The following is a 15537-nucleotide window of genomic DNA, read 5'->3' on the forward strand; positions in this document are numbered from 1 at the left end:
TAGTCTTTATGAAAACATACAAATACCGCAAATTGCCATCGATTAATGTTTACATTACTACAAGCCGAGGAAACTTGTGTCAAGACTAAGGTTCGTGCAATATAAGGTGAGTTCAAATATTAGAATTTCTATTTTACAAAAATGATTTATTTTGTTTTCAGGAGGACTAGACAATTATAGTTTCTGATCTAATAAATTTATCCAAATCTCAAGATGGTTGCCATATTTACAGTGCTAATCTTTCGAAAGACCAAAATACATTAGCATCATAAAGTACTTCTAGTATATCAATACCACATATGGCGAATGCTCTTTTGAATAATGATATATTTAAATTTCATGACTCTAGTGATCAATCGAGAGCAAGTTTAAATGCAAAATCATGTCTCTGCCATTGGTATTTTTTTTCTGTCAGAAAGTTTGACATTGTGATTCTCATATGATCACTGAAAGATGAAAAAAGTAAATTATCTTGCAAAGATAACAAAATAGATTACTTTAAACCTGGTACAAGCCTTCGGTTACAGTTAGTTGTATATATCTTTGATGTTGTTTCAATTAAAACCAAAGGTATTTTACATCTGCAAATATCCTTTGACAAAACAGTAGATTCAAAGCCACATTTGATTCAGCACTAACAAGTCCTACATAAGACATAAGACATAATACTCAGACGATTAGATCTTGGTATGGGTCTTAAAAGAAGGGAACATTGAACTTGGGTGGAGTAAATAAGTTACAATCATGCTGCCTCACAGAGTTAATGAAAACGGCGTTTTATCAATATAGAAGATGATAGTATCAAAAGAGCGAGAGATCAGTACCAATCGTAAGATTAATGAAGAAAATTAAAGCAAGCAGTCTATTCTTTTGATATCAAAATAAAAGTGCCGCTCAAAGCTAAGACTAAAGGATACTATTTGTTTTACAGTTATTTGTTTTACAGTTATTTGTTTTACATTTATTTGTTTTACATTTATTTGTTTTACATTTATTTGTTTTACATTTATTGACTGTCAGATTAAGCAAGCTTATGACACTTAATTGGGTGGTATACAGACCAATAGGTAACAAATTACAACGGAATGGTAACTGTGTGTACGCATTTTATCAGCCTGACATGTCCCTGTAATGTTTTTTTTTTTTTTTTGCTTTTCCGGGAATCACGAGCATACTGAATTAAAAATAAACGTTCTTAACATATGAAAATTTTACGTTTAAAGATTTAAACTAAAGAGTTTGTTATACTTTTAAATCAAATTAACTGTATCACGCATGCTTAAAAGATATTATTTTTATATCAGCTATAACAAATTGTCGTTTACATCTTTGGAGGTAAACGAGCGTTTGAAGGTTTTGCACCTTTGCGGATAAAATAACTGTTATTCACAGAATATAAAATATCTTAGGTTATATATAATCATCCCATAACTTGAATGGGCACTGCATTTGGCGCGATAATTTACAGCTCGGTTGCCGATGAAAAAAAGCTGCAAAACGTGAACGAAAAAAGGGATATTTGTCGACAGATTTTATTGAATTTATTATAACAATGATAAAGTTTACTTTATACTAAAAAAGGTCAGAATAGTGTTAAGATTTCGACATTGAAATAATAAATAGTACTTTTAGTATAAGATCAGCTTAAAGAACGTGAGAAATGTTTATCCTTTATATCCTTTTTAGGTTTTATTTAGTTTATTAAATTCATACCGATTATAGTGTTTGCAGGTGTCTTATTTTAAATCAATTACAATTTGTTAGGGTATTCATACAAAATCACTGCGGACAGGAAGGGCAGAAAGATTTATTCCTTTTGAACGTAAGTTAAGAGGAAAAGTATGCTGCACAGCTTTAAAATCAGCCACATACTATCTGACTTTCACCCCCATAAGTAAAGACCTGTCTTAAACAATCCAATTTAGACCAATACCAATCTACATTAGAACATTTAAATTAAAAAGCAAATGGAACATGATGTTATGTTTTATTTTGTTGCTCAGTTACATTTCCTTTGATTCAAACTGAAGTCTACTTTACTTTGGTTTTCTTTCTGTTTGATTCTCATTCCTTTGAAGTGTAACGTATTATAACATATAACTGTATTACTTTCCGGTCCAAAAAAAAAGATCTTTTAAAATGGCGTCAATTTGACTATCATGATAGTATAAATTAATACAAAAAAAGTTATGTATATCGGTTCGAGCGCACGTAAAACTGGTTTAACCCACCTTATGTTGTGCTTCAAAAAAAATCATCTTTAAAAATCATAAGATCGTTTTCCATTCGGTACGCTCGAGGAGCTCATGAATCAAATCATGGAACCGCGCCTGACTATCATATTCTCGATCTGAATATGCATGAAATATTTTTCCGTGGGCTGAAACCCCAAAACACTTAATGCAGCATGTGAATTTATCTTATGACCTTTTACAGTTCCCTCCCATTGCACTTTTTTTTCAAATTCGCGCTCATTGTTAGTGCAGCTGTATGACGAATTAAGACAGCTTCTACTTAAATATGCAACAAAATTATATCACAAACAATCCTCTTTAACAGTTAAACATCCTGTTCTAATTTCCGTCAGAACCAATAATTACCAGGAAATGCATCAATTTTAAATTACTGCAATGTTTTAATTACTAAATGATCAAACAAGTTCAAAACGTCAATGTCTTTCAAGTAGAAACGGTAGTGTAATCAAAATTATGATATACCTTAGGAAATGATTTGTTTGAGAAAACGCATGTATTCATGTATAGATCATTTTCTTTTATTTAGTTGATGGAAATTGATTTGAATAGAAATGCGTGTATACTATCAATGAAGAAACGCTATTATTTTCCCTTTTTTTTTCAAAAGCTAATCTTTTTCAAAATCTTCAGATATCTTTCCTCAGTTATGTTACTGTATATACATTGTACCGCCATAATTTTAACTATTAGAAAATTCACCCAAAGTTTACATCGTCATAAAAATAAAACACCATTTTTTTAAATTCAAATATTAAGTTGACCGTAGGAGGATAGTTTAATATTTTAAGGCTTCTTTTGGGCATATACCTCTTTATGTATTAAGTATGTTATACATCCCTGACTTTCAAAGTTTTAAGAAAGAGAATAGGCAACTCCAGAAAAGCGCTTCGGACGCAACAAATTTATGTGCTGTTTTTTTTTACTTATGTAAATTAGCTTCGTGATTGATTAGTGTGGGAAATAGGATCAAATTTGATATATATTTGGGCATAAAAATTTACATATTAATGCATAAATTGTCCATAAATCAACCGAAGGAATCTGAACTCTAACGGTGGGGATCTCTGGTTTGGAGTTATGGACTAGTTCATATATCATATCCGAGTTGATCATATGGTGTCCTCTACGTGCTTTCAGAAAGGTACCGTCAGACTACAAGACCAAATTTCACAAAAAACAAATACTTATATAGTATCAGTTAACAGTATTACAATTTAAGAGACAATTTTTTACACTATTAATGTTATCTTATATGTATGGGAACGGTAAGAAATTATGAGATTGAACTCGAGAATGACACTAGAGCAGTATATAATAATGCACCACATGCATAATGCATAATGCCGGAAGTGCACTAAGGGTTCTATTGTAACGCATATCTAATAAAAAGTATTAGGTTAAAGGAGATATAAAATGTAGTATGAAAAATGGATAAATTAACAATTTAATTCAACTTAATTTAATGATGTAGCGTCATTGTCAAAGTGATGGATGGTATGTTCTGACAAATGTAACTGTTATGTTTAATGGTTCAGTCTCAAGTAGCTAAGGATAATGGATATCATTCTAACATTTAATGATGAACCCCTTTAACAAATATTTCGAGTACTAAAGTGTTTTCACATAAATCTACAGGCGGTCACCAAAATAGGGTCATTATGACAATGGAAGAATACAAGAATGACCATTCATTCTAAAGCGAGTAAATGACCACTTATTTTAGCCTGTTTAACAAAGACCATTTTAATGGAATTTTCTTCAGATTTTTAAAAATAATTTTATTTTCTATTTTCCATTTTCTCTTTGTACTTCTTAGGAAATATTTTAATTTCAATTTCTTTTTCTCATGATTAAAATAATAAACAAGATACAGATTTAATATTTTATTATATTTTCACGCTTTTATTTGAATTTTATAGTTTAACTAGAGAAAATTTATGCATTTCAATATTGAAATTTTTAATTAAAATGTTTTTATTTTCGTTTTTAATTATATTCGTCCAAGTGTTTAGCTATAAAATTACAATTAAAATAAAAAAAAGTACTCACATAACTTATTAAAGAATTTATGATTTAATCCACAGTAAATTATTACCTGAGCTACAGGTAACAGATACCTCCAAGAACTATGTATATCTTATAGTGAAGAAGTCGTTACTGATGGTATGATAGTATACGATAAGAGAGGGTGTACACCGGCTACCTTTAGATTAACGTCCGCAAAAAATAATGTTTAATTATCTTCTGGTGCTTAACGATTTTGGCATAGCTACAAATTTTTCAGATGGTTATGATAATTTCTTAAATAATTAATCTTTAGATGTTTGTAGATAAAAATTGCTTTTGTTACGCATGCAATGTTTATTGTAATCAACAGATAATAAATAAACTCAGCATCTAAAACGATCATATCTGATAAAAGGCCAAATATATAAGCCTTTGTCAAATCTACTGTAATTGTATGGCATCCTCAAAATTCCGTGAAGCACTTAATTGTCTCTGGAAAAAAGTAATATTTACTTTTGATATCACAGTATAACCAACACAACTTAATCGTTCTGAAAGATTAATTGATTGATTGATTGATTGATTCGTATTTGCATATTCAGGGCTCTACGTATATACGTAAATCCTAAACTATACGGTTGACCGAAATAATATTTAAGAAGCTTATACTGCCACTGAAAATGAGGACTTTTCGGACAAAGATGTGCATACTTCAAAAGTGTGGAGATTAAAAAACACATATTTAGTATTTAGATTATATTAGAGTAGTAGTTGTTCAAATTCTCCTTTGCAAACTGATATGTTTTTAATATATATTACTACTTTTTATTCGTTACTATTTTCTCTGATATTAATCGTAGAAGAATTGTTGATATACGGACGATATCAGGTCTGGACGAAAGGTGGCCAAGTTACAAATAAATGGCCACCTTGACTTCTCTTGTTCTGGCTATGGTGTGGATTGCGTAAAATCTGATGGACATGTAGGATGTCTTTATAAATGTACAGAATTTGAATGGGGTTTTAAATCTGGTTTTTCGTGTTGAGTGCACGTTGAAGAAACACTCAATATTTTTTCTGTATCACTTTTCCAAAGACCAAATTTCCTGTTTTCAACCAGAATAATTAACCGCATTGCTTTGCAATGTTTTTTTTTGTTTTAGTTCTGAATATTCAGAAATATTTGATTTTTGATTGCTATTTTAACTTCCAGTGTGAAATACTTGCTACTGGACAATGAGCAATAACATTCGGGATGTATCCTGACTACTAGTATTAGCAATTATTTTTTACTAGGATGGAAAAGACATGTTATTGTGGAAAGTTGATCTTATATCAAAAATAAATCATAATCATAATAAAGATATTTAAATAACATAAATAATAATTATATTTCCAAACAAACATATGTGTAAAAATGTTATTACTATTGTAAAATTTGCAATCAAATATACTTTTCTTTTGAACAATTTTAATTAAGTGAATGTATAACAACATTCACGAAATGGTATTAGGATTGGTGTTTATAAGCGGACAGATACACCTTGCTAATTTGATCCAAAAAGAAGTCAAAGGAGTCGGAAAATGTGTATAAAGTTACAATTAAAATTATTTCATTCTCATCGATAATGTTACATAACTTCTGTGCTTTGACTTACTATATAAATACATAACTAATTAAAGCTTTATTTGATTGGAACTGAGAATTTCCGAAAACTAGCAGATGTATGATGGACATAGTAAAAATGAAATAAGCATTGTAGTACTTTTGCACTATTCTTCGACAATCAAATAATATAGCTTTGTATTTAATTCCTAACTCTTTAAAAATTGACATTTTGACCTTTGTTTATTTTCGACTTTTTCTTAGAAAAATTCCATGCACTTACGAACACACGAAAACTCGAACTAGCTCTAAAAAGTTCGGAAAATTCGTGTAGCTACATGTATGGGAATCTCGAATATAATTATCATTTGTGAAGCATTTGTAGTAGCAGGCTAGGAGAATGACTGACATATCTTACATTCTATTAGACAGGAAGATGACTCGTGAGTACTCTTATAAACAAATATGATAATGTCAATTACATGTAGAACTGGCAAGCTTAGCCAATTCATGAATTCTAACCAGATAAGCTCCAAAGAAGCACAAAAAATAAATAAATTGGAACAAGAATTCAACTACACAAGGGCTTGGAGTGGTCCCTGGTATGTAAAAAACATATGTATGATAAGAGGACATGTAAATTGACTGGCAGTGGTCTCTGGTATGCAGAGATTATATTAAGTATAAGAGAACATGTTAAAATACATTAAACTACAGGGAACAGCATTGTTTCATACTTATGATGAAAAAGGTAGAAAAGAATTTTGGGAGACCATGGCAAACAGAATAATATTATAACTCTATCCATTCGGATCATGTAAAATTGGCAACACCACTATTGAAAGGTTGGATAGTAGCTTTATCAACAATCCTTTGTTCACACGTGACTACCTGCTGAACAAGGTAATGTAATATATATTATATTTTGTTGAAATCATATCTCCTAGTATGATGTATAATAGTGATTCTTGGTTGAATAACAGCCATCAATTCTAAGTAACGGATACATAAAAAAAAAAACTGTAAATTTAATCCAATTTATCATTCTTGTAACCCGGGTTCAGAAAGGTCGTGGATATAATTTCTCGGAAAAAAACAAAATATTTGATACTTTTTCACTAAGCACACACTCATTTTTGGAAACGGTAAAATGTTTGACCAAGCGAATAATTTTCTTATTATCATTTTGTTGAAACGGGTTTAAAGTAGCTATTCAATGGATATCGCAGAACCGCATATATATATTGATGTAAAAGTAAGACAACTACATCACGGAGGTTCCTGTACAAGGGAAACCAAACAAAAACTCAAAGCAGGTCAAGATGACTTTGATCAAAAGATGTCAAGTGCAGTGAAATGGAATTTGTATGTCAACGTATTTCCGATATCCATTAATGCTTTTAATTATCTTCGATATACAACGATCTTTCTATTCTTACATGTAATATTCAATCTATTAAAGCATTGTGCGGTTGGAATCGATGAAACTTTTTGAGAAACATTATCCACACCTGTAATTAAGTTTGCAACAATAAGTATGATCAACAAAATGATTATGAAAATGCGATATTTTACTGCTTGCTGAGGGATAAATTGGTAAAGATGCACGAAAAGGAAGTATTTTTTAAAGTTCGACTGACGAGTTAATCTAATTATTACTTTGATACTTTCCACGGGTGAAAAAACAATCAAATTATGTTCATTAAAAGGGATTCGTACTATGTATCAAATAACGGATATATGTTAGCTTTAGAATAGAAGCTGAATATTGGGTCTTAAGAAAATTATTGTTGTACTACTATTTTATAAGTTTTGCGAACACAGCTACATGTATACAGATTCTGACTTGCTAAAACTTGATCAATAAATATTGTAAGTTTAATTCGCCGAACAAAATGCAAAGAACATTGATTGTAGAGATCAGACAAGCTTTTCGGAAAGCATATACTTTTGAAACATGTTGCTTTATTAATATCAGATTTGAAACTGTAATAGAAAACAAACTTAAAGGCACTTCAAACATCAGCAGAACAATTAACTTGGACTGTATTGTGTAAAGAGAATAAAACCACTTATTTTTGTCCAACATCCAGAGGCTAATATCATATTTAATTTCATAACGATAGTAATTTATCATTTTGATTAAGGTTTGAAAAGGGTTAAATAGGGGCATAGAGGAATAAATAGCAAACAAAACATTAGTTCAAACAAGCAATAGGTCCTCCTTCTATTTTATCTAAGGGGACGACCATTTGATATTCTGGGGGGGGGGGGGGGGGAGGGGGGGCAGGAGGATTTTGAAAATAAATAACTCAGCCTTGATAATCACAAAAATAAATGGTTTGTTCTGTGGTAGTTTGAAAATAAATTACCTGACTTGCAATGTATTGAAAATAAATAACTCAGCAGGTCTAATCGAAAGTATGAGATGGCACCAGATTCTTTCTTAAATTCATTTTTTTCTCCAAAAAAAAAAATCGGGAAACACTTCCCATATCTTTTAATAATAAAAGTATAAATATTATTTAAATATACTTGAAATGTCAGAAAATTGGTTTCATTTAACTTGAGGTTAATTGTCTCAGGAACACTTACCTCACTTTTATTAAATCAGGGCCGTGAGTGCCTTGCAAAAAGCAAGTTCTGTTCTCCCTCAGACGTAGCCCCTGATTTTTCGGGATCAATGTTTCTTATTTATTTGTCTTTTGTTTATTGATTGCCCTTCTGTATTCTGTTAGTGTTGCATTCATTTTGTAATTTAGGTAATTTTATTATTAACTTGATCATGAGTTTAAAAAAAACACAGCAGCCACAGACTTAACTATGTGAATTACATTTTTGCTTTATCATGCATATTTGTCTTTAGTTGTTGTCCCTAGAAACTTAAGTCTTACACTGAATCTATAACGTGATATTTTGCTTTGAGACCAAAATATTGTCAAAAAATTATTACAACAGAACTTGCATTTTCAGTTTAAGAAAGGGTCTGGGGAACACCTAGAAGGCATGATTTTGCATCATTTGTTCTATAGCTTCTTGGGCCTTCAGCGGTTCAAAAACCCTTCAAAAACATTTTTGCCTCGCTCCGCTCGGCGAAACATGTTTGCCAATACTTTTAAAAGAGCTTAAGTTACAACCAAACTTTAATACTGTGTATGTATGCAATACATGTATATGCATTGGGGAATATAGAAGATTCATTTCTGCAGAGGATAATAATTAATTCTGATTAAAATGGTACATAATGGCTTGACTATACATGAATTATTTATAAACAAATAATTTAAAAATTGTATGTTTTCGAATATTAAAAATATAGTTGTGAAAATAAATAATCAGTCCCTTGCTTTAATGAAAATGAAAAATTTTGCTTCAATAGTGCAGAAAATAGATAATCTGTCCTCTTAGTTTACAAAAATAAATAACCGATCCAAAACAAATCCTCCTCCCCCCCCAGAATATCAAATGGTCGTCCCCTAACAATACATAAACACAAATAGAAGGAATCGCTAAAACATCCGGCATACTACAATGGACCACAACAACCAACAACACTCGACTCCTAAACAGAACCAACCAGACACACACATAATATAACAAGCTACACCGAACAACACATGGTCCAGGTAGCCGGATTTGATACAGGCACATTGCGTATTTATAAATCCCACTTAGCAAGGGAAGTCCAGGTGATCATAATTCTTTACTCTGATCTACCTTTTGTCAATGAAAACGTCAGTAGGAAAATTTCCGGCGTCGTCTAATGTTTAATGATTTCTCTGCATCTCGTAAAACCTTAACGGAACTCTGCTTGAGTGGATTCTGGTCATGCATATCAATCTGATTTCGTTAACGCTATTGGAAACATTTTTATCCTCCAGGTTCCTCTATTTTCATGCATATCCATGGATATCATATTACTTAAGCATGTCCAATGTCTACACAAGCTACAGGTTAACCAACAACATCTACATATTGTACCATATAAAATAACATAATTACACAATTGAAAACAACACTACAGTTAGGTCCAAAAGTTTGGAATGACGTGTATCAATACAATTGGGAGCTATACAAGCCCTATAAAAATAGTATAAATTATCCCAAGGTCAGCATGTTTTTGTTCAATTGCAACTGATAAATTTGCAAATATATGAAGTCAACTATTTTTAGTACAAAAGTAATGACTACTGGATATGTGCTATCCTCGACTCGGGAAACTAACTGCATCAACTGTGTTATCTTTCCAAAAATTAGAGTGAAACGTATATTCAATTTTTCGTGTCCAAAATTCTTTGTTCTGTATTAAGAGGACGAATTAACTACAACATGGCGGGCTTGTTCAATGTATTCATGTTTTTTACAAGAAAAAAAATCACTAAAACTTGTTTCTTGTTGATAACTGCAATTCACGTGAAAATCCCCATATCGTGTTTCAAATTTTACCCCCAGTCATACCGGACGTAGCATCCTTCACCAAAAAAAAACCTCGTTTAATATGCCAGAAAATCTGAAACCAACGGTATCACATGTGTGCATTTGAGTTCCTACACAGGTTTAGAATGGTAGACTTGTTTATTGTTACTTACTTTGACTTCTGTGTCAAATTGTTCTCGTCTTGAATATTCATTGAAGGCCGTACGGTGGCCTATAATTGCTTAAATCCACTTCTGAATCAATTGAACTCTGGTGGACAATCGTCTCATTGGCAATCATACCACATCTATATTTCTATAGAATTTGCCATAGGACTTTTTACAATTTTAAATTGAATATCGGTCTTTACTCAGTTCTTAAGATGACTTTTCTTTTAAGAAAACTATTTAGGATAAAATGTACATATTTTAATAAATAGTCGTGTTTTTTACTTAGTTATGTGGAATGGAAATGTAAACATTTTCACAAGTTTGTTAGACAGATTTATTACAAGAAAACGTTCAACCTACATTGTTTAAATATGACAAAATGACAAATTTCAAGTAACAAGTTGTTCTTTAGCTGAAAAATTACCTCATTAAAACCATATTTTAAGAAAGTTCGTTTAGTTCTTGACTACTTTTTCAATTTTAGAAACAAAAAATCAAAATTATTACATGTAGGAAATTGAATGCATTTCATATACTCTTCGTTGATTTAACCTATAAGAGTTGATATATATATATTTGTCCGCTGTTATAATTTCTTTGGGTGAATTTGCCCATATGTCTATTTTTTACAATATCTATCAGAACTTACGTATAACTTGTTGAAAGATATCACTGGAATAAAACAAATACTGCCTTGCATTACTATTATCATTTTATCGAACCTGACAATGAAAACTTTTTCTCGCATGAATTCAATAGACCACTAAAATGTTCGCCAATGTAATATAACTGTACTGACAGGAAGAAGAGACTCATGACCGCCTATATAGCTGTTGTCCATTAAACATTCATTTTATTGTCATGAGAAAATATGATTATGATATTCTAGAATTTTAAAAATAGTAAAAACTGGTATAAATTCACCAACTGTTAACAGGGTAAAGCTAGAAATATGACCACCTGAACTTCTCCCTTCCCGAGTTAAAACCCACGCTTAAAAGGAGAACGTTTAAAATACAGAATGTATAAATACGCCGCAACTTCCTGTTGGAAAGGGTAGGAGTCTTTCGAAGCCTCGTGTGGGGAGAGTGCTACGTACGCTCTCTGCACGTTAAAGAAACCCTCAACAGATTATTAAGGGGTTCTCAGGTAAAATTTTGCAAAGCACAAATTCTGCTCTTATCCAACATGACCTCTTTTTCCAAATGCACATGGCAGTCCAAAGTTACCGCCTTTCATCACTGATTCGTGGAATATTTCTGTTAGGTTTACTTAATTTAAAAAAAAATGCATGATATACGTCAATGCAGCAACAACCCAACAACACCAAAAAACCTAAAGACATTTGTTATATTTCATAATCTTGAATATGCATAGAATATTTTTACGCTGGATGTTTCGCAAGCAAGAATCAATCATTTATATTTACCACCCTACACAGTTTTCGACAATATAATTATACCTACTAGTATTCATATAACGCCTCTGTCAACGGAGCTGTTAGCGTAAATATTATTGGTAAAATATTTGCAGTCGCCAGACATTTATGTTTTCATTTCTTAGTTAATGACATTGTTCAATCACGAAGAACGGAATGTCTTAACAAAGATTTATCTACATTTGAATACATTGTCTTTTGTAACTTTGAAAACATAATTGTTCGACGTTGTGCGTACCGAATGCTAATGAAAGATACTAGTAACCTCAAGAATATAACTAATTGATATAAAACAGGGCATCGAACGGGATACGATTTTCCACAATGCCAGACAAAAAAAATATTTCCCAAAGATAACATTTGCAAACCAATATTTTTATAAGAAAGTGATTCATACAGCTTTTTGTGAAAATAAAACTTTATAAATATGCCGCCATTTGTAAAGCATTAGATTTCTGTAAGAATGACTCAACAGCTTCAACCACTGGATATTATCGTAAATTTCCGATTTTAACGGCACGATAAAGCAGTCCCAAATCAGACTCGACGCCGCCGGGATTCGAGTGAAAACGAATTTCAGCAAATACAATCCTGCACTTAGAAGATAAAAAAAGTATGTTACTACCTTAGTTCAATGTTCGAATCACATTTATTGTTTTTGATGTAACCTTTTTCATGTACGCACCACAGCAAAGGTTCGGAGCTATGATGGAACATTTTGGTCGCATAAAATGAAAAAGAAACTTGATTTACTATAGAAGGTTTACCATATTCAAAAGTTGTTGTACTCGATCACACCCTTCAATCTATTACTTAAATCTTATATTGTGTAAAAACTATAGTCATATTATTCGTTTAACTGAGAATTATCAAGTGGTTTATTGCACTATTTACAGGTATCATGTCAGGTCTTTAATTAATATAATCTACGTATATATCAAGTTTGGCATATAAAAGATCTATTATAGTATACATTCCACTATAATATAATATTCATACCAAACAATATTACGAGAGATAGCTGGCCTTAGTTCAAAATACCGTACAATTCCTCTCACAGGTGTATTATCTTGAAAGTTATTCCCGAGTGAAAAAATGACTTAAATTTCTAATATATATATAAATACTTACTATTTTAGACTGTTTAACTAATTTCTAAAAGACTACATGTGAGGATTACTTTACATATATTCTTCAAATCACCTACTCGTGACAGATTCTGAAAATAAATCTTGCATAAGAGAGCAAAGGTCACCATAATTCTTGTATGACTACATACAACTTAACATGATAAGTAAATGAAACTCTGCAACTGCTAGACATGTCGACGGTTCGACGTTTATAGCGTGAACAATCAAAATATAGGATATCTCCGCGTTTACATGCTGCTTAAAATACCGTAAACGGATTTTAAAAGTTAATTGAATTAGATCACTCATGAGTTAATTTTTAATTAATTTTAAATACGGAAATCACTACATTGATCAATGATTTGGATACCTTATATGACTTCAGAAGAAGTGTTTGATGGCGATAACTCAACAACACGCTTTCTATATTACCAGTTTTCTTGTTCTCTACTTTTGTATCTAATTGTATCATTTACAAGGCCAAAAGTCACAGTTAATCATCGTTAAGCATGTATACGTACATGTTGACATGTGGCTTACATAATTTTACTAAACAGTACTTTTATTATTAAAACTATAAATTAAACTGTCACCTACCTTTTTTTTTAACTTTAAAACAAGTAAACCAAAAAGCACGTAAAAATCAGTTAAATTAATCTTCGCTTTTTTAGCAGATCGAACACATTAAGCTTGAATCCGTCATCATGTCCAAGCAACAGCAAAATGAATTTTTAGGAAGACAAACGAATGCACGTTGGTTTGTTGTAAAGATATCTATTTTAACATAAGTGCTACATAATTATTTATCATTCATAGTCAATTCAAACAAAATATTTTTATTTTTATTTGCAATTTAAACTATTAAGGGATTGAGACGCATTTATATATGTTTTTCTTGGTATCGCTTTTGTTTAAATGTAATTTGTGCACTTTTGAATGAGTGTACAGGGCACTTTCTTTCTTGTAATCTATATGAAGAAATCATTGGTAGATGTCTTTTAATACTGGAAACGTTTTTCATTCTTATGTATTATTTTTGGCTGGAATGAAATAAATCATACTTTTTCGTGACCAAAAGACCAAGAATTTTACATTCTAGAATCTCTAATTGATAGAAACAAATCTACTGGTTAATGTGAAAAAAGAATTATGCCTGTAGGTTAGGTATTATTGGGTACTTTGAATTTTTAAATAACAACAAAATGATGTTCATTTTGGGGGGAAACACGAATTTGGGGTTGTTATAGTGACGAAACGAAGTCGGTAACCCCCATTTTTTAATCATATTTTATTCCAAAAATCATGAAATACCTTCACACAAAATGTTAAGCCAAAATCACTGGTAGAAATGAATAGGCTGTTTGGTCTTTAAAGAAGGACAATCAAATAGCTGTGAGGAATGTATAAATATACAAGGAATGTACATGTATAAAAGGAATGAAGACGTTAAAACCGATGTCCAGTGATGGGGGAGAGTATCACGTTTTCTGTAGGATGAGGAGCGAGAATATCACGCTTTCTGTAGGATGAGGAACCGTTGCAGTTATTTGAGGAGGTACGCTGATGCAAGGCAAAATTTCTGTCCCTACACCAAGTATATCCGAATTTTCAAGTGGCAGTTCACGAAGAAGGCACTATTTGGATCCAAATTGGTCAGAACTTCATAGATGTTTTCCCTCGCAATTCAGAATTCAGAACAGAATCAAATGCTGAATCTACGAACTGTAGTTAAACATTGCAGTTTTGGGTTGTAATATATCATTTTCATGGATAAGTATTAAAATGACAAAATTTGGCTAAACCTTGATTTACTAGATTGTAGAAATGATATAGAGCACAACCGTCGGACAAACAGGAAGTGTATTTTGTTTTTATCAATTCGAAATGTTTTGGGCGACGCTTACAATTATTCTATTTTAATTAAGGTAAAATTTTCCTAAATGTGAAATATATGCTGCTAATTTGAAAAATGTCACTTATGATTTAAATGACGTCACAGTGAAATTGTGTTATGTCATGAAGGCTTGACTACTTATTACACTTTTTGAAAGTCTTCAATCTTAAGTTTTAAAACAAATGTGTCTCAAACATTTGTCACTGCGAAGTATATGTAAGCCAAACAACTATGTACACAATCAATGCATAACTCGCGTAGACTGACTATGATCTGTCCTTCTGTGTATTTGATTTGATTGTGCGCTTTACGTCCAGTATAAAGTATTTGATGCATATTCAAGACAGGAACAAAATGACAATGAATACAATAAGTAAGTTCCTTAGAGCTAGTCGAGCAGTGACAGGACTGGAATCTGGATTCCCTCTGGAACACTGGCCCATCAGAGAGTTTTTGGGAGGGATCTTTAACGTGCATGTAGAGTATGGCATTCTTCCTACACGAGGCATAGACTAAAGGTACCCATTCAGACTAAATATTAAAGAGTATTTATATATCACGCACCCCAAAACGGACCGCCTATCTGGTGGTGGTGGTGGTGAGGTGTAGCGGTGGTTGGTA

At 31.6% G+C, this 15537-nt stretch overlaps 1 protein-coding gene across 3 annotated transcripts in view; it reads right to left on the reverse strand.

Moving 5' to 3' along the window:
- Positions 1 to 13101, reverse strand: part of LOC127734328 (ADAMTS-like protein 1) — a 57587-nt gene extending 44486 nt beyond the window's left edge. The window contains exon 1 of one of the 3 annotated variants that reach the window (XM_052244172.1): positions 13024 to 13101. The gene's annotated coding sequence lies outside the window, so the exon portion shown is untranslated. Of the gene's footprint in view, positions 1 to 4304; positions 4487 to 13023 lie in introns of those variants that run through there. The other 2 variants (XM_052244171.1, XM_052244170.1) reach the window with 2 other exon arrangements.
- Between the last annotated feature and the right edge of the window lie 2436 nt (positions 13102 to 15537).

This window comes from Mytilus californianus, unplaced genomic scaffold (assembly GCF_021869535.1).
Source record: "Mytilus californianus isolate M0D057914Y unplaced genomic scaffold, xbMytCali1.0.p SCAF_3, whole genome shotgun sequence".
NCBI lineage: Eukaryota > Metazoa > Mollusca > Bivalvia > Mytilida > Mytilidae > Mytilus > Mytilus californianus.